We start from the raw sequence: 22,485 nt of genomic DNA on the forward strand, positions 1-22,485 counted from the left end.
ATTGGAGATTTTAAAAAAAACTGGCTCTTCACAGATGCTTTGAGGAGATGTGCTCTATATTATTTCATTGATCAATTATATTTCATTGATCAATCATACTCCTACCTCACCAGCCTCCTCAGAGAGAGGCTTCTGTCATCATTCATCAGGGGCATCTTGGGGAAGATCCTCCTACCAAAATTAAAATGTTGGGAGGAAATATGGTACTGCCCCATCTTGGAAGGCAGAAACTGGGCAGGCTACCTTGTCTCCCCCGAGGTGAGCCTATGAGTTGGATTTTGGAGTAAGATTAGCTCCGTAAGAGAACTGATTTTAAAATGAAGAAAGGAGATTGGGTGGAGGGGGTCCTGTCTTTTCTGCCACTTTCCGTCTCTTCCTTTACTTTCTCTCCCCTCTTTCCCCTCCTTTTCCCTCCTGCCTTCTCATCTTCAGCTTCCTCAGTTTCCCTTCTTTTTTGGTCTGCATGGTTAGAAATTTTGACTGAGGAATTTTTTTTAATTTGTGTGATGTATGGATACCTATTTTTGGATACCTGAGAGTTAATCAGGGTAACGGTTTAGAGCTAAACTTTAAGGGAGAGAGGTTTCCCTCCTGCTTTATCCAGCCTAGTTTATCCAAGTTGACGGGACAGATAGATGGGATTTAAGGGAATAAACTGTGAAGAGTAAAATGTGTACATTTGGCTGGAGGGTGCAGTGTGTTATCTCAGGAGGGAGAGTGACAGATGATGTGCCGGGTGGGAGAGCAGCCCAGCTGGGGTCACAGGATGGACCTTGAAATCACACTGCCTGTGTTCCAGCCTCAGCACCGTGACTTCCTAGCTCCGTGACCTTAGACTAGTAATTCTCTGTCTTAGTTTCCTCACTTATAGATTAGGGATGCTAGTGCTTTATCGTGTCTTTCTGAGGTTAAATTAGTGAATACCATCTAACTCTGCAACGTTTCTTCCCCTTTCCTCCTCCTCTTCTGTATTATCAGCATCAAGCCTGTACCAGGCAGCATGGTGAAATAGATATCTGTGTGGGTGTTGTCACTGGTGTAAGTACCAACCAAGTATTTTGCAGGATGGGCACGTAGTCCGATTTCTTTCTTCCTACTTTACCATTCTGAAAGTTTTGTTGTTGATTTTTAAATCAACAAACAGAAGTTTGTGATAGTGGCTGTCTTTTTGTTTTCAAGATCGGAGGTATCAGATGTATCAGATGTTGGGTATTTCTGAAACTATTCAGTTATTTCCCATCTCTCCATGGAACCAATGGTCACAAACAGGCATAGAAAGTTATATTGTTAGTGGCAAGACACCTTAGATTATATAGTCCAAACTATCTCCCTTCCCCCGCCACTTCTTTTCTTAAATAGCTGAACAAGCTCAGGACAGATGCATTCAGTGTGGGTGTACTTCCTTTTAAAAATAACTTTCTTGAATATTAATTCAGTATTTAAATTATTACTACAAGAGGATTCCTCAACCTTTCTTTAGCCGGTAGAATTTTTAATTAAGATGGGTATTTTTCACTGATCTCTCCCAAAATAATATTGTTTTATAGTAGGCTTTCATCATGTAGAAGGAAGATGTTTTTGATGGTGCAAGTTCACATTGGGACAGAAATAGCAGTAATATTGTCCAGGTCAGATGTGAATTTATTTTAGAGATCTGCCAAGTTTCTCCTCCTAGGTGTTTGTATCTGTCACTTGGCCACAGAAGAAATTCTTTTCTTACCAATTAAACCACTCAAAATCTGATAATAGTCCTGTTTTAAAAGGCCCAAACATCTTCCTACCTGTACCAGCTTCGCTCTCTGAGACTTGCTTCATATCTATCAAACACTCAAGAAGTGTCAGTAGAACATCTAACTCCAGACCACTCAGAGTTCTACCCCTTTTATGGTTTTACTCTTTTGCTTGTTTCTGTGAGCTCCTAAACTGCAGGTTGTGATTTTGACTGTCTAACATCTAGTTACTTAATATGAGAGTTTATATTTATTCTATACCGAATGATAGGGAAATAGACTGCGTTTAGCTCACACAGCATCTTTTTATTCCTGTTTGGAGTGATTACTGTTACATCTTTATGGGACAATTTAAATATTCAGTGTAGAGATAATTTATAGTACCCTGAATAATCAATTCTTTCTGACCTAGGAAACCTCCTTTCTCGTTTCTTCCATTTACCAGTGTCATCACAGTTTAACAGAAAGTTACTGTACTTCTTTTTGAAATTATTTTGAAGCTATGCTTATTATTTATTTTAATAATATAAATTCAGTTTCTCTGAACGCTAGCTAGATTGAAACTTGGTTTTCATTTTCTAGCACTTGCTATGGTAAAACAAAAAATTTCTGCCATCTGATTGAGATGACTTATGTGTAATGAGGATCAGAACTTCATGACTATATCACTCTCATGGAGAAGACCATTTACAATGTGTGACTAAAATTACGTAATGGTTTCTTGCATCTGGCCGTTTACTCACCAATAATTTATTGTGTACTTACTCTGTTTTTCATTTTCAGATTCATATATCTCCTGTGCAGTACCCATGTCATGTGGCTGTCTGCCTTCTGCTTAGACATACCCAGGAATAGGAATCTCATTACTTTGCAAGGAAACCATTTCATTTCTGGAATGTTCTGAATGTTTTCAAGCCCTTAGCTGAGAATTGAAATCTTGCTTTCTGGAACCTGTAACCATGGACCCTCGTTCCTGCCTAGAGGATTATTAGATTCCTGGGTTCTCACTCAGACTTTCTAGATGAGAATCTCTTGTAATGAGTCCGCATCACCTATACTTTTAAAAAGTGCCCTGAGAGATTTTGATCAGCTGAGTATGGGAATCACTGCTTTGTAAAACACAGTCATTCTAGTCCACTATCATATACACTCTGTCTTTTCACTTTTCAGCTGTGAACATGGGGGTGCATATATCTTTTCAAATTAGTGTTCCCATTTTCTTTGGATAAATCCTCAAAAGTGGAATTACTGGATTGTATTATAGTTATATTTTTAATGTTTTGAGAAACCTTCATACTGTTTTCCATAGTGGCTGCACCACTTTACATTCCAAACCAGCGGTGCAGGAGGGTTCCCTTTTCTCTACATCCTTGCTAATAATACCTATCCTTCTCAAATTATTCCAAAAACTTGTTTCTGATTTTTTTTATGATTATGGAGCAATTATCAAGTGAAAATCAAGAAAGATTTCATTCATTTACTTAAATACCTAAATATAGTTTTAGATTTTGAGTGAAGAAAATAAATATACTGAAACATCCATTTCAACTGGGGCTGGGTCATGTCTGCCAGTTTTTGAGGTTGTTGTGTGTTTCACATTGCTTTAAGGAGAAAAGTTTTTGGTTTGCAAATCACTTTGGTAGGGCAAAAGGCTTACTGTCTCTCCCTCCCTTGTTGCTTCCAAGACAAAATGAAATATAACAACAACAACAACAAAACCCCACAATACTTACTGAAAAAATCTTTACCCTCGAAACTTGCTGTAACTCTTCGGAGAATTCTCAGTAAAAATTTATGTTTCTATTCCATTGGTTTTGTGCCAGAACAGTTTTTAGTCCATGAAGTGTGCCTGTGATTAAAGAATCTGTTGCAAGGAATATGTTTCTTACCTGAGTGTTTCTGAGCTATTAGACATTACATGTGAGCACATCGGTCTCTAGTTTATGTCTAACGTTGAACAGTGTTGCTGGATAACTTACAGACTACTTACAGGCTTTTATGTCAGAGTAAGAGTTTTCTAACTCAAATAATATTGTAATATGGTGTGCTACTTTCCATCTTACTTGGAAGTTGGGGAAATGGCTTACAATAATTGTTAGCAGAGAATAATACCTAACCTAACCAGGGGTTTGCCAGACAGATTTTCTTGGAAATGTATTCTTTTTTTTTTTTTTTTGCGGTACACGGGCCTCTCACCGTTGCGGCCTCTCCCGTTGCGGAGCACAGGCTCCCGACGCGCAGGCTCAGCGGCCATGGCTCACGGGCCCAGCCACTCCGCGGCATGTGGGATCCTCCCGGACCGGGGCACGAACCCGTGTCCCCTGCATCGGCAGGCGGACTCTCAACCACTGCGCCACCAGGGAAGCCCTGTATTCTTAATGTTTAACTTTTTGAATAGATGTTTGCATATATCGAAGAAATTTTAAGGCAAGATGTTAACCCATGAGATGGAAGAGCAAATGTGGTATTTTTCATTTGTTATCTGATCTTTGTCATTTTGCATATGGAAATGGAAGGTTTTGGAAAAAGAGGAAGTCAACAAGTATCTAGCATAGTGCCTGTCATGTGATGAGTACTCAATAAATGATAGTCTTATAAATATTAGGTTAATTTCACATACTTCTAACAATTAAAAATATAACTCTGTTACCTCCCCTTTCCTGCCCCTCTCCCCCACATACTCTCTCTCTCTCTCGCACACACACACATACACACATACATGCATACAAGGTACCTTATGCACTGGTATAATCAGGTACTCAATAACCATTCACTGAAAGGATGGAATTTATGTCAACTACTGGGGTTGGCCAAAAAAGTTCGTTTGTTTTTTCTGAAAGATGGCTCCAGTAGTGCTTAGTTGCCTTTAACTTTATTCAAAACAATTTTGTTAGATTGTACTGTGACAGCTGTCAAATCAGCATGCATTTTTTAACATCTTTATTGGAGTATAATTGCTTTACAATGGTGTGTTAGTTTCTGCTGTATAACAAAGTGAATCAGTTATACATATACATATGTTCCCATATCTCTTCCCTCTTGCATCTCCCTCCCTCCCACCCTCCCTATCCCACCCCTCTAGGTGGTCACAAAGCACCAAGCTGATCTCCCGGTGCTATGCGGCTTCTTCCCACTAGCTATCGCTTTTACGTTTGGTAGTGTATATATGTCCATGCCACTCTCTCACTTTGTCACAGCTTACCCTTCCCCCTCCCCATATCCTCAAGTCCATTCTCTAGTAGGTCTGTGTCTTTATTCCCATCTTACCCCTAGGAACTTCATGACCTTTTTTTTTTCTTAGATTCCATATATATGTGTTAGCATACTGTATTTGTTTTTCTCTTTCTGACTTACTTCACTCTGTATGACAGACTCTAGGTCCATCCACCTCACTACAAATAACTCAGTTTCATTTCTTTTTTATGGCTGAGTAATATTCCATTGTTTATATGTACCACATCTTCTTTATCCATCCGTCTGTCAATGGACACTTAGGTTGTTTCCATGTCCTGGCTATTGTAAATAGAGCAGCAATGAACATTTGGGGACATAACTCTTTCTGAATTATGGTTTTCTCAGGGTATATGCCCGGTAGTGGGATTGCTGGGTTGTATGGTAGTTCTATTTGTAGTTTTTTAAGGAACCTCCATACTGTTCTCCATAGTGGCTGTATCAATTTACATTCCTACCAACAGTACAAAAGTGTTCCCTTTTCTCCACACCCTCTCCATCATTTATTGTTTCTAGATTTTTTGATGATGGCCATTCTGACGTGAGGTGATATCTCATTGTAGTTTTGATTTGCATTTCTCTAATGATTACTGATGTTGAGCATTCTTTCATGTGTTTGTTGGCAGTCTGTATATCTTCTTTGGAGAAATGTCTATTTAGGTCTTCTGCCCATTTTTTGATTGGGTTGTTTGTTTTTTGTTATTGAGCTGCATGAGTTGCTTGTAAATTTTAGAGATTAATCCTTTGTCAGTTGCTTCATTCGCAAATATTTTCTCCCATTCTGAGGGTTGTCTTTTGGTCTTATTTATGGTTTCCTTTGCTGTGCAAAAGCTTTGAAGTTTCATTAGGTCCCATTTGTTTATTTTTCTTTTTATTTCCATTTCTCTAGGAGATGGGTCAAAAAGGATCTTGCTGTGATTTATGTCATAGAGTGTTCTGCCTATGTTTTCCTCTAAGAATATGATAGTGTCTGGCCTTACACTTAGATCTTTAATCCATTTTGAGTTTATTTTTGTGTATGGTGTTAGGGAATGTTCTAATTTCATACTTTTACATGTACCTGTCCAGTTTTCCCAGCACCACTTATCGAAGAGGCTGTCTTTTCTCCACTGTATATTCTTGCCTCCTTTATCAAAGATAAGGTGACCATATGTGTGTGGGTTTATCTCTGGGCTTTCTATCCCATTCCATTGATCTATATTTCTGTTTTTGTGCCAGTGCCATACTGTCTTGATTACTGTAGCTTTGTAGTATAGTCTGAAGTCAGGGAGCCTGATTCCTCCAGCTCCATTTTTCGTTCTCAAGATTGCTTTGGCTATTCGGGGTCTTCTGTGTTTCCATACAAATTGTGAAATTTTTTGTTTTAGTTCTGTGAAAAATGCCAGTGGTAGTTTGATAGGGATTGCATTGAATCTGTAGATTGCTTTGGGTAGTATAGTCATTTTCACAATGTTGATTCTTCTAATCTAAGAACATGGTATATCTCTCCATCTATTTGTATCATCTTTAATTTCTTTCATCAGCATCTTATAATTTTCTGCATACAGGTCTTTTGTCTCCTTAGGTAGGTTTATTCCTAGATATTTTATTCTTTTTGTTGCAGTGGTAAATGGGAGTGTTTTCTTAATTTCACTTTCAGATTTTTCATCATTAGTGTATAAGAATGCCAGAGATTTCTGTGTATTAATTTTGTATCCTGCTACTTTACCAAATTCATTGGTTAGCTCTAGTAGTTTTCTGGTAGCATCTTTAGGATTCTCTATGTATAGTATCATCTCATCTGCAAACAGTGACAGCTTTACTTCTTCTTTTCCAATTTGGATTCCTTTTATTTCTTTTTCTTCTCTGATTGCTGTGGCTAAAACTTCCAAAACTATGTTGAATAAGAGTGGTGAGAGTGGGCAACCTTGTCTTGTTCCTGATCTGAGTGGAAATGGTTTCAGTTTTTCACCCTTGAGGACAATGTTGGTTGTGGGTTTTTCATATATGGCCTTTATTATGTTGAGGAAAGTTCCCTCTATGCCTACTTTCTGCAGGGTTTTTATCATAAATGGGTGTTGAATTTTGTCGAAAGCTTTCTCTGCATCTGTTGAGATTTTTTTTTCCTTCACTTTGTTAATATGGTGTATCACGTTGATTGATTTGCATATATTGAAGAATCCTTGAATTCCTGGAATAAACCCCACTTGATCATGGTATATGATCCTTTTAATGTGCTGTTGGATTCTGTTTGCTAGTATTGTGTTGAGGTTTTTTGCATCTGTGTTCATCAGTAATATTGGCCTGTGGTTTTCTTTCTTTGTGACATGTTTGTCTGGTTTTGGTATCAGGGTCATGGTGGCTTCATAGAATGAGTTTGGGAGTGTGCCTCCCTCTGCTATATTTTGGAAGAGTTTGAGAAGGATAGGTGTTAGCTCTTCTCTAAATGTTTGATAGAATTCACCTGTGAAGCCATCTGGTCCTGGGCTTTGTTTGTTGGAAGATTTTTAATCACAGTTTCAGTTTCAGTGCTTGTGATTGGTCTGTTCATATTTTCTGTTTCTTCCTGGTTCAGTCTTGGCAGGTTGTGCATTTCTAATAATTTGTCCATTTCTTCCAGGTTGTCCATTTTATTGGCATAGAGTTGCTTGTAGTAATCTCTCATGATTCTTTGTATTTCTCCAGAGTCAGTTGTTACTTCTCCTTTTTCATTTCTAATTCTATTGATTTGAGTCTTCTCCCTTTTTTTCTTCATGAGTCTGGCTAATGGTTTATCAATTTTGTTTATCTTCTCAAAGGACCAGCTTTTGGTTTTATTGTTCTTTGCTGTTGTTTCCTTCATTTCTTTTTCATTTATTTCTGATCTGATCTTTATGATTTCTTTCCTTCTCCTAACTTTGGGTTTTTTTTTGTTCTTCTTTCTCTAGTTGCTTTAGGTGCAAGGTTAGGTTGTTTATTTGAGATGTTTCCTGTTTCTTAAGATAGGATTGTATCGCTATAAACTTCCCTCTTAGAACTACTTTTGCTGCATCCCATAGGTTTTGGGTTGCCGTGTCTCCATTGTCATTTGTTTCTAGGTATTTTTTGATTTCCTCTTTGATTTCTTCAGTGATCACTTCGTTATTAAGTAGTATATTGTTTAGCCTCCATGTGTTTGTATTTTTTACAGATCTTTTCCTGTAATTTATATCTAGTCTCATAGCATTGTGGTCGGAAAAGATACTTGATACGATTTCAGTTTTCTTAAATTTACCAAGGCTTGATTTGTGACCCAAGGTATGATCTTTCCTGGAGAAGTAGCAATTCTTATATCAGACAAAATAGACTTTAAAATAAAGGCTATTATAAGAGACAAAGAAGGACACTACATAAGGGATCAAGGGATCGATCCAAGAAGAAGATACAACAATTGTAAATATTTATGCACCCAACATAGGAGCACCTCAATACATAAGGCAAATAGTAACAGCCATAAAAGGGGAAATCGACAGTAACACAATCATAGTAGGGGACTTTTAACACCCCACTTTCACCAATGGACAGAACATCCAAAATGAAAATAAATAAGGAAATACAAGCTTTAAGTGATACATTAAACAATACGGACTTAATTGATATTTATAGGACATTCCATCCAAAAACAACAGAATACACATTTTTCTCAAGTGCTCAGCATGCATTTTTAAAAACAACTTATCAAAACCGGTGAATTTTTATTTTTTTTTATTTTTGTTACGTGGGCCTCTCACTGTTGTGGCCTCTCCCCTTGCGGAGCACAGGCTCCGGACGCACAGGCTCAGCAGCCATGGCTCACGGGCCCAGCCGCTCCGCGGCACGTGGGATCTTCCCGGACCGGGGCACGAACCCGTGTCCCCTGCATCGGCAGGCGGACTCTCAACCACTGCGCCACCAGGGAAGCCCCAAAACCGGTGAATTTTTATGTAGCCATTTCAATATTGAAGATGGAAGAAAAAAAGCAACATTTTTGGCATATTATGCTTTATTATTTCAAGAAAGGTTAAAATGCAACTGAAACGCAAAAAAAGATTTGTGCAGCTTATGGAGAAGGTGCTGTGACTGATTGAACGTGTCAAAAGTGGTTTGTGAAGTTTCATGCTGGAGATTTCTCGCTGGAGGATCTCCATGGTCGGGTAGACCAGTTGAAGTTGATAGCGATCAAATCGAGACATTAATTGACAACAGTGTTACACCATGTGAGAGATAGCTGACATACTCAAATTATCCAAATCAAGTGTTGAAAATCATTTGCAACAGCTTGGTTATATGAATCACTTTGATGTTTGTTTTCCACGTAAGTTAAGAGGAAAAGGCCTTCTTGACCATATTTCTCCATGCGATTCTCTACTTAAACGTAATGAAAACGTCCTGTTTTTTAAAACAAATTGTGTTGGGTGATGAAAAGTGGAAACTGTACAGTAAAATGGAATGGAAGAGATCGTGGGGCAAGCGAAATGAACCACCACCAACCACACCAAAGGCCGGTCTTCGTCCAAAGAAGGGGATATTGTGATTGTGGTGGGATTGGAAGGGAGTCCTCTGTTGTGAGCTTTTTCTGGAAAACGAAACGATTAATTCCAACAAGTGCTGCTCCCAATTAGACCAACTGAAAGCAGCACTAGACGCAAAGCGTCTGGAATTAGTCAACAGAAAATGCATAATCTTCCATCAGGATAACGCAAGACCACATGTTTCTTTGATGACCAGGCAGAAACTGTTACAGCTTGGCTGGGAAGTTCTGATTCATCTGCCATTTTCACCAGACATTGCACCTTCATATTTCCATTTATTTCAGTCTTTACAAAATTCTCTCAATGGAAAAAATTTCAACTCCCTGGAAGACTGTAAAAGGCACCTGGAACAGTTCTTTGCTCAAAAAGCTAAACAGTTTTGGGAAGATGGAATTATGAGGTTGCCTGAAAAATGACAGAAGGTAATGGAACAAAAGGGTCAATACATTGTTCAATAAAGTTCTTGGTGAAAATGAAAAATGTGTCTTTTATTTTTACTTTTAAAACTGAAGGAACTTTTTGGCCACCTCAACACCTTAACTCAAAGACTTTTAAGTAAGACATTGGTCTTTCATCATTCAGGAGTGATCAACAGTTGGTAGTACTGATATTTTTGATTTATACAAGAAAAGCTCTGAGACTAGATTTACCTGTAACCTCTGCCAGTAAATTCTTGCTTTCTTTAACAATAATGGCTTTAGTCCTATCCTTATAGGTAAGTGACCCTGGGCTCTTACTCTGAAGGGAAGAGGTGGTTTGATTCATCGAAGTGCTGATGTAGTAAGTGGAAAACAGGGTGAAGATGAAACAGCAGACGATATGCTTCAGGCGTATTCTACCAGGGAACCAAAATCTTGGCTCCTTCTGCTCCCTCACTCCCACCTCTGTGCAGGCTTTGCACAACTGGGAACAGTGACATTGCTTAATAGACTTTCCCTGACGGCTGTCAGCACCCTGCCCCCTGCCAAGTCCCATGTTGCCCAGAGCTCAGACACATATGGTACACCAGTCACACTGAAACAAGAATTCTTCAGTGTTGCTCCAGTCTCTTTTAGTTTAAAAAAGGAAAAAAAAAATAGTGGCACTGACGTAAGAACATTTCCTTTTCACATCTAGCTGCTGTTTGTGGTCACGTGTTTGCTTTCTATGGGGGGAGTAAAGCGTCTAGGGTAAATCAGTGTTTTGTGACTAGAGACCCGAGTGCTAGACGTGATCTACCAACAGTTGGTGCCATCTCAATAAAAGCCAACTGTGCAGGCTGGATTCCTAGGCTAGAAAAATAAACCTGGGATGGCAGGAAAAGGCACAGGAGACCCATAAAGGGGTATTGGTAGTAGTTCTGACCTAAAGAAAGAGAGCTGGAAGGAAAGGATTCCCAGGGGGGTTTTTTTTGTTTGTTTGTTTTCTTATTACCCCTCAACAAATCCCAAGCAGGATAAATAAAATAATTCCATGTACAGCAAGTGTTAAATCCTTGGGTCCAAGTTTTGATGAGTCTTAGTTCTTAAAGGCTACAGATGTACAAAGGAAACTGAGATCACACTTCCAGAGATGGGAATGGAGTGAAGACTTACCCATCTTCTTTAAGGGATGAGAGAAAGGGCATGGTAGAAACAGCACTGAAAGGAGCCAGGAGTTGACAAGCATGGATTTCTTGGAACATTATGGTATCCAGGAGTAATAGTTATAAACGTAAGCAGTCTGTTCTAAGCGATGAAAACATGAAGAACACCCACATGAGTTGATGTGGAAGCAACTTGTGGACTTAGATTCTTCTGAAGTTACTTATTGTCACTTACTATGCCCTTTATTATATGCCTGACATTTAATTAGTTATCTGCATGTTTATATGTTGACTTTCTCTTTCCAGTTGATTGAAGTAAAGTTCCATGAGGGCATGGATTCATTTTGTTTGTTGTATCACCGTGTCTAGAATAGCCTGGCACATAATAGACACCTGGCAAGTATTTGTTAAATGATGGAATAAATGAGTATTTGGTTTCCCCATTAGCCTAATAATTTATTCTTATAGTCATTAGCATCTGGTCCATACGTGCTCACTCAGCATGAATGAAGGCATAACTCAGCATTAAATGCCAGAGGGCTCAGCTGCTACCCGTGGAAAGAAGAGTCTTGTCATTTAGGCTAATTCATTCTAAAAGAAAAACTCATTTGGGATCTGAAAAAGCAGATAAGCTAGATTCTCTTCTCTCCTAATTAGCTCCACAATCCAACCTTTTGAGTTTCTAATGTTGACACAGTTTCAGGTTTTTGAAAAGCACCCATGTTTGCCATTTTAGTGTTTTGTAATGAAGAAATAAGAGTAATATGTATGAAGTAATTGGAGAATAATACAAAATTCATTTTAGTGCCTGAGTAACGGATACTGATTGTAATGACTTGAGACTAATGAGAGGTTGTAAAGTCTGTGTAAATATTTATTATGGTTTAGAGTTGAAAGGGACCCTAGAACATTCGATCCAACTCTCCTGTGCAGCTGAGCAGAATGAGGCCAGAGGGGTAAATGACTTGCCCAAGGTCACAGGATTTGTTAGTGGTAGAGCTAGAATTACCCTCAGGTTTCTTTTATAAAACTAAGGGGCTTCCCTGGTGGCGCAGTGGTTGAGAGTCCGCCTGCCGATGCAGGGGATGCGGGTTCGTGCCCTGGTCCGGGAGGATCCCACATGCCGCGGAGCAGCTGGGCCCGTGAGTCATGGCCGCTGGGCCTGCGCGTCCAGAGCCTATGCTCCACAATGGGAGAGGCCACAACAGTGAGAGGCCCGCGTACTGCAAAAAAAAACAACTAAGGATTGCAAAGGTGTGGATAACGGACATTCTCATACACAGTTTGCAGGATTGTAAATGGCTGCAAATATTCTTGCTGACAATCTAGTGTCGTGGATCAAAAATTTAAATGTGCATACCTTTTTCGAAAAAATTCCTAAAGAAAACGTCAGATAAGTGTGCCAAAATAAATGTACAGTATTATTCATCACTTTGTTTAACATAAGAGCAAAAAAAAAAAAAAGGAAATGGGTTAAATTATTAAATAACAGCCTATTACTAAATACCTTTAATTTCCAGTGTGGTGATTCATCAAATGTTTATTGTGTATTATGTTTAAGTCTTTGTACAATGAACCTAAAGAGAAATAAAAGATGTAGTCCTTGCCTAGAAGGAGCATCCTTGCTGGTCTTCAGATCAGCAAACTGTCAGTTGCAGTTTGAGATGAAATAAGGATAGAAGTGAAGAGTAAGTATCTAGAAACTTTTGTCATTTGACAGAGTAATTTTATGTCTATTGAAGTTGATGATAAAGAATTTGGTCTTATAATTTGAGTGGCTTCTTTAAATTTTGTTTTTTCAGTAATTTATTGTAGATTACAGAAGAATTGGTAAAGGCAAATGGGGGGAAATCTTTCCCCACAGATGGTATCTTCCACCACAGATAGTTTGAGGAGCACTGCCTTCTGAAGAGCTGCAATACAGGTGGGAAAAGTTAAATAGTAGAAAACGGTAGATGAGGGAAAGGGCCATGCCTGTTCTCAGAATTCAGTATTGAATGTAGTGCCTCATTGGAATAGAGACCCTTATTAGATGTTAGTGATTTATGCTATGAAGATTTTTTTTTTTTTTGCGGTACGCGGGCCTCTCACTGTTGTGGCCTCTCCCGTTGCGGAGCACAGGCTCTGGATGCGCAGGCTCAGCGGCCATGGCTCACGGGCCCAGCTTCTCTGCGGCACGTGGGACTTTCCCGGACCAGGGCACGAACCCGTGTCCCCTGCATCGGCAGGTGGACTGTCAACCATTGCGCCACCAGGGAAGCCCTATGCTATGAAGATTTTAAAAGTTTAAAAACGAGTCCCCGTTTTTTTAAGCTATACTTATCTGCCGTTAGCATGTGAAGTCATGATTTTGCACCACTTTGAATAAATATTAATTCTGTTCTGAGTTCTTAAATTTTCTTGATGCTAACAGATTTTTGTTTTTGTTTTGAGACATCTTTAGTGTGTGGGTTTTGAAGGGCTTGTGATTTGTTTCCCCTATCATTGAAGTATGCTGGCACTGGTGGCTTGGGAACCACACTTTGAGAAACAGTGTTCTAAGATTTCACTAAATCATTAGGTCACAACATTTCTTTTGGTCATAGATGCCTTTGAGAATTTGGGGAAGGCTGTGGACCAACTCAGTGGAAAATACATGTATACTTGCACACAATTTGTATATAATTTTGAGGGGGATTCATCTCATCATTGAAAAGAACCTTAAGAGGAGGGAGTGTTGAAATTGTGAATTTCAGTGTTAATCTGTTCTCAGGTAAACTAGAGTTGACTAATTCATTTTGAACCTGTATAGCTCTCTGACATTTCTTACCATTTTCCTTATTATTATAGAATGGACTATATAGAAACACTAGTTTCTCTGTAAGTAACAAATTTGTTTGATTTTGAGATGTTTGTGGATGTGCTCTTTTTTTTTTTTTTTTTTTAAGCAAACCGCCATACTTTTCACATTTCTGGTAGAATTTTATTCACACATGAACTACAGAGCACATTAAATCTCTGGGCTTAAACACATATGGATTAACTGAAAGAAAATGTTATGTGGCATCTTAATAATGAATTGCAGTTTAAGAAGGCGTGTTTCTATTTTATTAGGTCACTGGTAGAGAAGAATACAGATGTTGTTTCAGTTAAGTAGGACTCATCAAGGAAATACGTTTAGACTACTAGAGCAAACATATTAGCAGAGCAACATATGTTTTGAACTAGGTTAGCTCAGTGGCTACATAAGAGGAGTAATCACCCTCACTTCCGTTTGGTTTTGTAAGGCATAATGACACATACTTTGAGGTATTCTCTTCGTTGCTACCATATAAGGTGTATTCTCAGACTTTTGGGTAAAATTGATTACTGTTTGACTCATAAGCTAAAAAAATAAGGCCTATAGTTAAAGTAACCAGTGCCCACGAGTCAGGATTTTATAAACGTACTCACTGAGAGACATCAGTGATTGCTTGTTTTATCTCCCTATTCTGACCTATAGAAAGCCAAGTCAGTTTATTTCACACAAAAAGGTGTTCAAATGAATTCACAGTAGCCTCCAGTTTTAAAGGGGCACATTCACATTAGACATCCAGGCCAGAGATTGACATTTTGTATGTAGTTGAGTTGCATTTATAGGCCGGTGGAGGTGCCAGCACTATATAACTATAAACAGTGCGAGACAGAACGCCTTTAAGTGTTGAGTGTAGTAACGCAGGGCAGATTAATAAACACTGGAGTGGTAGTAAATAAATTGGGATTTGAAAAAAGCCTTGAGGGATACGTTTGGAAAAACCATTAGTACTTCTCAGTGTTCTTCGGCTCACTTTGGTGGCTGAAAACTCTGACCATATTTCTTTATTTGTGATATTTCTTGGTAATTGAGTAATATTCATCATTTGGCAGGAAAACAAGTTCTGTGAGTTCTCTCTTTTGGAATAATGCTCATTTAGTCTTAGGTGTCTTTGGGGGGTGGTAATGTAAAAAAATCATATTCACAGCATTCTGGGAAGTATGTGGGAGATAAACACCTAGATACTTTCAACCATAGGCTCATGACTGGATTCAGATTTTTTATTCTACAGTAGGTACTACTAGAAAATACATCTTAAAGCAAAATTAAAGATTGCCCATTAATTAGGTGTTTTTTAAAATGAGATTTTTCTCTGTGCCTTCCTCTGCCTCATGAAGATCCTGTTGGTCAGATGGATATAATTTTTTTAGTATATGTATTTCTCTGAATTTTGGTAATGGCATCGTTAGAAAAACAATAGCTTTTCTTTTCCCATGGTTTAGTTCCCATGGTTTTGGGACATGGGAAATTTCTGTTAGTGTTTCTTTCTGTAGCTGTCATATTTATGTGTTCCTTTTTTACATTTACTAAGCCTGATGGCATTCCTGTCATACCCATGGTGTTAGGGTCACACATTCCCAAGCATTCCATATTTGTTGAAAATATGCAGAAGGCTGAAAACTGGATGTTGGCAGTGGCTTACTATATAGGTACCTGTCTTCTATTTGTTACCTGTAGCATATAATAGGATTAATACCAGTCTTGATCTTATTAATCGGATTAATACCAGCTCTTTTGAACCATCATAAATTGTTCTCAGTAAACATCTGACTAATACAATGTTATCTATATTATAAAATGATCTCTGTAATGTTCTTGGGCACATATATTTTCAAAAAATCATTTCTATTGCTGGCACCTGTTTTCTGAGGTTTGGAACTGCTGGCTTATTTCCAAGGGAAGACAGATAGAGGTTTCTATGTGCATATTGAGAATTCCCTATGATTTGGAAGGATACATTTCATTAGGGAATTCTAAGATAGTGTTGGAGTCACTGCTATGACTAAACATTTTGCCTTTTTATGAAAAGGCTGCAGACAGTATAGCAGCTGTGTTAAATGTTCATTTTAGAGAGAAAGCTTAAGCAGTTGGACTTACTTAAAATGGTATCTGCCATACTGGGTTCTGACTTTTAAAAATGAAAGCTCTGTACTGCTTTCTTTGATTTTGTTTGGTTTTTGCTATGAGTTCAATGATTGGTTTGCTTCTGTGATATGCCTCTTAAGAGGTAATAGCTATGGGGAAGGGTTAGTTTAACAGGGATAGCTGTAACTCCTTATGAATCCCAAGTAGTTTACTTCTTTATGGATAAGACATATTTTCTCTTCAGTGTGTCTTTGAGATCCTCGTCCAAGCGGTATGCTATCTTGAGATAGTATTTTACTTTCAATGCAGTTTTATAAAGACATAGTACTACTTTCCCCTTTTGTTAAATAGTTTTAAGAAGAAACACTGTTGGAACCGCACATTTGTATAGAGGCTAATAAGCATTTGGGAGAAGTTTAGTTATAAATTTTACTTGAGTCCAATAAAGATAATGACATGTTTGATGACATACATAAATACTACTGTGAGTTAATTGGCTCTACATCATAGTTAGTTAGGTTATTTTAGTTATTCAATCAAAGTGTAAGATCTTCTTGCTTCTGTAATTAGTTACTATCTTGATGTTCTGTTAAATATTTACATTCTTTTGGGCACGTGCACGGTGATGTACAACACACCCAGAGAGAAGGCCTGGACCCCAAACCAGGGTCATCTCATGACCCTTTCTTCGCTCATGGCCTTGGTTCCCTCTTCTGCCTTCTTCCCAGTGCCCTCCCTTGTCATGTGTTCTTTTGTTTTCTTTCCTTCCTGCCCTTCCCTGACCCCCAGTCCAAGATTTCTTCACCAATATCACCTTATTGATTCTTATCCTTTGGCCTTTTGGTACAGTGGCCAGACTGTCCTGGGAAGTGGTGATCTTGAGGCCACCATCCTGTGGGAATGGGGTTTGGAAAATTCAGACTCGAATAGTGGTAAGCAGGGAAAGGGGACACGGGGAGCCGGGGTTCTGATTCGGTGGCGTATCGAGCTCTTTTGGTAAGTGAAGAGAAAGTTGAGGCTTAGAGAAGCAGAGGGAAGAGAAGAGGGGTGTTTGGTCTTCCTTTAAGGAGGGAAGGGAAAAATCAGGTCTGACTGGTCAGTTTCAAAAGTTGTCTTCTCTGCCCTTAGGTGCTTGAGGTAGATGTCCAGCCTATGTGAATTGATGGCGTAGTCTGATAACAGGTGGTTATTATCAGATCCTTTCTTATCGAAGTCAATGGGGAGGCTCAGTAAAGAGACCATTCTCTTCAAGAGCATGCGGTTGTCCTGGTTTCTGCATCAGTAAACAGAAGTTCAGAGGTAGTTCTGACATCTGCAGCCATGTCTGCTTGCAACTTAAGTGAGACCACAAAGCAGTGTTTTTAAAGAAGCATACAGCTACAGTTAAGTTTATGGAAAACTGGACAACAGTACTGAAAAATGTATTTAAAGATCAAAGGAGAAGCATTTGCTTGTGATTAGTTTGATTTATAATGAAGCTGACTCAGGAGCCTCCCATGACTGCTTCCTTCCTACACATTGTGCATTTATGAGATACATACACATTTATGGCTGTCATATAGTATGTACAAGATTTACTGATGACAGAAGGTTATTACCGCTTCAAACAAATGCAGACTATTTAGGCTTGAAAAAACAAAGGAAAAAATGAACTATGCAAATAATGAGTGACCTTGTAGTCTTTTCTTAGCTGCTCACAATTCCTAAGAGTGATACATCCTACCCAATTAAGGCAAAAAATGTATCTTTCTATTGAGTGGATGCCTTGAGGAAGTAGTTCTGGGGATAACTGAAAACTCATAGGAGTTTTCAATGAGATGCCACCTTTAACAAGCTTTACACTTGTTTCTGTGCATTGGGCCTTTCCCGCTGGCGTTCCTTTAGGCTCTTTCTGCTCTTTAGTTTAAATAGTGAGTAGAAAGCCTGAGTATTGAATAATAAAGATGGTTAGAGATTTAGAAAAGATGTTCATGTCAAAAACCCAAGATGATTAATATTAGTAAGCTCAAAAAAACTGTAGACAAAAAGGAGTTTGTTTGACAGTTTAAATAACATGAAAGATTGTACAGATGGCGATGAGCATTTGTTTACATTTCTGGTAACTGATTGAGAAAGGGTTGAGATTAAATACAATTAAGCTCTTCCTAATACTTGTTAGATAAAGTACCAAGGGGAGTTGTGACACCTCTTTGGAAATCCTAGGAAAAATATATTAACTAACTATCCAAAATGGATTTACTTTGTTCTATTGAAAATACAGTTTGATTTTTGACCTTTCTTAGGTTAGCTCAGCCTAATGTTTAACTGAAGATTCTCATTTTCAGATTAGAATCTATTTTTCTCTCTTTGGTGAATTAAGTATATTTCTACCAGAATTTCACATATTAAACTGATGGATAGATTTATTGATTTCTTATTTACTGTGGTTTAATCATCTGTTTTTCTAGTACCTACAATCTTCAAGGCTCTTGAGAACATAGTATAAAATATGATCCCTGACCTTATGGCGCTTGTTTTGAAGTTGGAAAGAGCTTGATGACTCATTGTAGATTGCTTCTATTTCAGGCTTCAGGTTTATTCTACACTGTAGGAAGCAGAAAATATTTGAAGTGTTTCACCCTCATTTTATAAATAGTGGACATGATGGAACTCTTCAGTGTGAAGTGGTAGTAGGGTCACCATTATGGAAATACAGTAAGACGGAGGAAAGGGCAAGGAACATGCAGAGTTTGGCGGTAAGGGGGTCTTTAGAAAACCCTTACTGTAGGCAGCAGGCAAGATCAAGGTGACAGATGATCAGGGTGTGGACTAGCATGGGAGAGGAAAGGAAGAATCAACAAAATTTAGTAATTTCCCTAGATGTGGTACTCAAGGAAACGGCAGAATTCACAAGGGCTATATGATTTCTATGCTCCATGTTTTGAAAATAAGGGTGGCAGAGTAAAAGCAAGCCTCAAAAGACAGGTAATTCTGAGAAGTTGGATTTGAACATCTTGAGATCATAGGCTCTCAGAATCCAGTAGGCAGCTGTAACAAAGGAGTAAGAAAAGTTTTATCTAGTGTGTGACATTTGATTAGATTAGATTATTTTCCCTTTTTTTTTAAACATCTTTATTGGAGTATAATTGCTTTACAATGGTGTGTTAGTTTCTGCTTTATAACAAAGTGAATCAGTTATACATATACATTTATTCCCATATCCCCTTCCTCTTGCGTCTCCCTCCCACCCTCCCTATCCTACCCCTCTAGGTGGTCACAAAGCACCGAGCTGATCTCCCTGTGCTATGTGGCTGCTCCCCACTAGCTATCTATTTTACGTTTGGTAGTGTATATATGTCCATGCCACTCTCTCACTTCGTCCCAGCTTACCCTTCCCCCTCCCTGTGTCCTCAGGTCCATTCTCTACGTCTGGGTCTTCATTCCTGTCCTGCCCCTAGGTTCTTCAGAACCTTTTTTTTTTTTTTAATATTCCATATATATGTATTAGCATACAGTATTTGTTTTTCTCTTTCTGACTTACTTCACTCTGTATGACAGACTCTAGGTCCATCCACCTCACTACAGATAACTCAATTTTGTTTCTTTTTATGGCTGAGTAATATTAGATTATTTTCTTAGTTGTTCATTACCTTTATATTACTGGACTGGAGTATTTAAATTGCTTTTGTTGGATACATTTTGAGCAAATGCCCATAGGTTTCAGTGTTTCTATTTTAAGGCTACCTTATGTGAAGAATGGTGAGGTAGGTAATTTAGCTGTGTTCTATTTCTGGTTAAAAAGAAAAAAAAATTTTTTTGGATGCCTTTCTTGGCTAAAACAAAATCTAGGGTAAATTATGTTTATTTTTTGTCTTATTATCAGGATTCAAATTACCATTCATTTATTTTAGTAGGGAATAGATGTCCCTTTGCCCTACCATTCAGATATGACTCTTATTTTAGGACTAGCGTTATACCTTTGTATAGACAGTTCACAGATAGATAAAACTTTTAAGACTGGAAGGGACCTTAGAAGGCCTTTGACATCATCCAGTACAACCTCCACATTTCTTGGATTAGTAATCTGAGATCAGGAGAATAATAATTAGCTAACATTTATTAAGCTGTTATCTCACATAATCTTTATAAAACCCTACAAGTAAGTCCCATGGAAAGTGGGTGGCATTGCTAGCTTTAGGAGTTGTTTTCTTTGTAAATGTCCTTCACAGTTTGAACAATTTAGTTCTGTGCAGGAGAGACGAACAGTTAGTATTTGTTATTAAATTATTTCTTTAATATTTATATTAATAAAAAAAGAAATACTAATTATTAAGACAGTCCACACCTATTATTTATTTTATTCATTAATTATTTTTTATTTTTTTGGCTGTTTTGGGTCTTTGTTGCTGCACGTGGGCTTTCTCTAGTTGCGACGAGTGGGTGCAACTCTTCATTGCAGTGCGTGGACTTCTCATTTTGGTGGCTTCTCTTGTTGCAGAGCACAGGCTCTAGGCGTGTGGGCTTCGGTAGTTGTGGCACATGGGCTCAGTGGTTGTGGCTCGTGGGCTCTAGAGCACAGGGTCAGTAGTTGTGGTGCATGGGCTTCAGTAGTTGTGGCACGTGGGCTCAGTAGTTGTGGCTCGTGGGCTCTAGAGCGCAGGCTCAGTAGTTGTGGTGCACAGGCTTGGTTGCTCCGTGGCATGTGGGATCTTCCCAGACCAGGGCTCAAACCCTTGTCCCCTGCACTGGCAGGTGGATTCTTAACCACTGCACCACCAGGGAAGTCCCCACACCTGTTATTTAATACAGTAAAACCATAATATTTAATGTAGGTATTATTATTTTTAAAGACTTTTCTTACTCCCACCACATGCATACATTACTTTCATATTTTAATAAATATATCTGTCTATACAGTATTTTAAAATATACTTAATAAAGTTCTATCTTAATTTTTTTCTTCTCGATCCTGTGATCCTGGAATTCAAATTAACTTTATTTAATTTTCATTGAATTTCGGTATTACTTCGTCAGTCATATAATGTATAATAAAAAGTGTGTCTATATGTATGTATACACTTGTGTGTAATATAGCTATGTTGATAAGTTTGATATGCATTGAATTTTAATCTGTTTTATTACTCTGGAAATTTATTTCTTTATTGTCAACATTTCATTAATTTTTCTTACCTTTAAATATCTGGGCAGCTGAGAGGAGTTGTTTTGTTTGTTCACATTAGTACAAAGATGAAAACGGAATCACTACACTTGACCCTTGAACACTTGGAGATTAGAGGCACTGGCCCTCTGCGAAGCTGAAAATCCGTCTGTAATTTATAGTCTGTCCTCCGTATATATACGGAGGTTATATATACGGAGTTTGGTTCCTCCTTATACAAACACGCATATCATGTAGTACTATAGCATTCACTGTTGAAAAAAATCTGCATGTAAGTGGACCCACGCAGTTCAAACTCACGTTGCTCAAGGGTCAACTCTATGTACTATGTATATAATAGAGAAGATTTCATTTGAAAGGTTTGAAATGTTTTATTTTACACTTTGTGTCTGTTAGATTTTACATATTCTTGCTCAAATAGATATTTTTTCTTACTAATTTCAAGGACTGTGTCCATCATTTGATAGTTATATGTTAAATGAGATAAATTTCAAATTATTTAAGATTTTAGTTCTTCCTAACTTTGAACTTTAAAACAAACCATAGATTTTGCCAGTGTTAAATAATAAATATGTGGCATCCATTCATTCAGTATATATTATGAAGGCCTATAGTGTCAGGCACACTTCTAGCTTTAGGGTAGTTGGGGAGAAGCACGGACATGGGCACTGCCTGGATGGATCTAGCAGTCAATACTGTTTTCTTGATTTTAGATCCAAAGAGTTGTTCTTGTACACTAGGATTGATCTGCCTTGATCATTATTTTTAAGGAAAGAATTTGACAACTGATGGTACTCATAACCTATCTGAGCATACAATATCCACTTGTATTTATTGCTTTGCTTCCAGATTATGAATTCTAGCACTCGGCCCTTGTTCAGTTTGCCGAGGGATGTTTTTCTTTTAATCAAAAAGTAATTTTAGTAAAATGTTCTCTAAAATATTTAGTTTTTGTTAGTTTTAAAAAAACTGTGGTAAAATATACTTACAAAAGTTAGACATTTTAACCATTTTTAATTGCACAATTCATTAATTGCATCAAGTACATTTTCAGTGTTGTGCAGTCATTACCACTATCCTTTTCCAGATGTTTTTCATCATCCCTGAATAAAATCTACACTTTTAAGTATTAGAGTAATAGTGGTTATTTTCTTTCTTTCTTTTTTGGGCCTAGTCTCACCTGTCTTCCAACAGCCCAGTATTCAGTGTGATCTGCTTGTACTTACTGAATTCTAAGCTTGTCATTTTAATTAGAATGGTTCCTTTTGATTTGTACTTGTTCCGTGTTTCTAAGTATCTATTAAAATTTTATCGTCTTTCATTTTACTGTCATTTTATATTTGTTTGCTCCTTTTGGAGCAATGAAATAGATACAC

The 22,485-nt window shown here is 37.9% G+C and overlaps 1 protein-coding gene across 3 annotated transcripts in view; it reads left to right on the plus strand.

The window, feature by feature from the left end:
* Positions 1–22,485, plus strand: part of PDLIM5 (PDZ and LIM domain 5) — a 217,039-nt gene that overhangs the window by 45,182 nt on the left and 149,372 nt on the right. The gene's annotated exons all lie outside the window — the stretch shown is intronic.

This window comes from Mesoplodon bidens (assembly GCF_964165515.1).
Source record: "Mesoplodon bidens genome assembly, chromosome: 1".
In the NCBI taxonomy this organism is placed as follows: Eukaryota; Metazoa; Chordata; class Mammalia; order Artiodactyla; family Ziphiidae; genus Mesoplodon; species Mesoplodon bidens.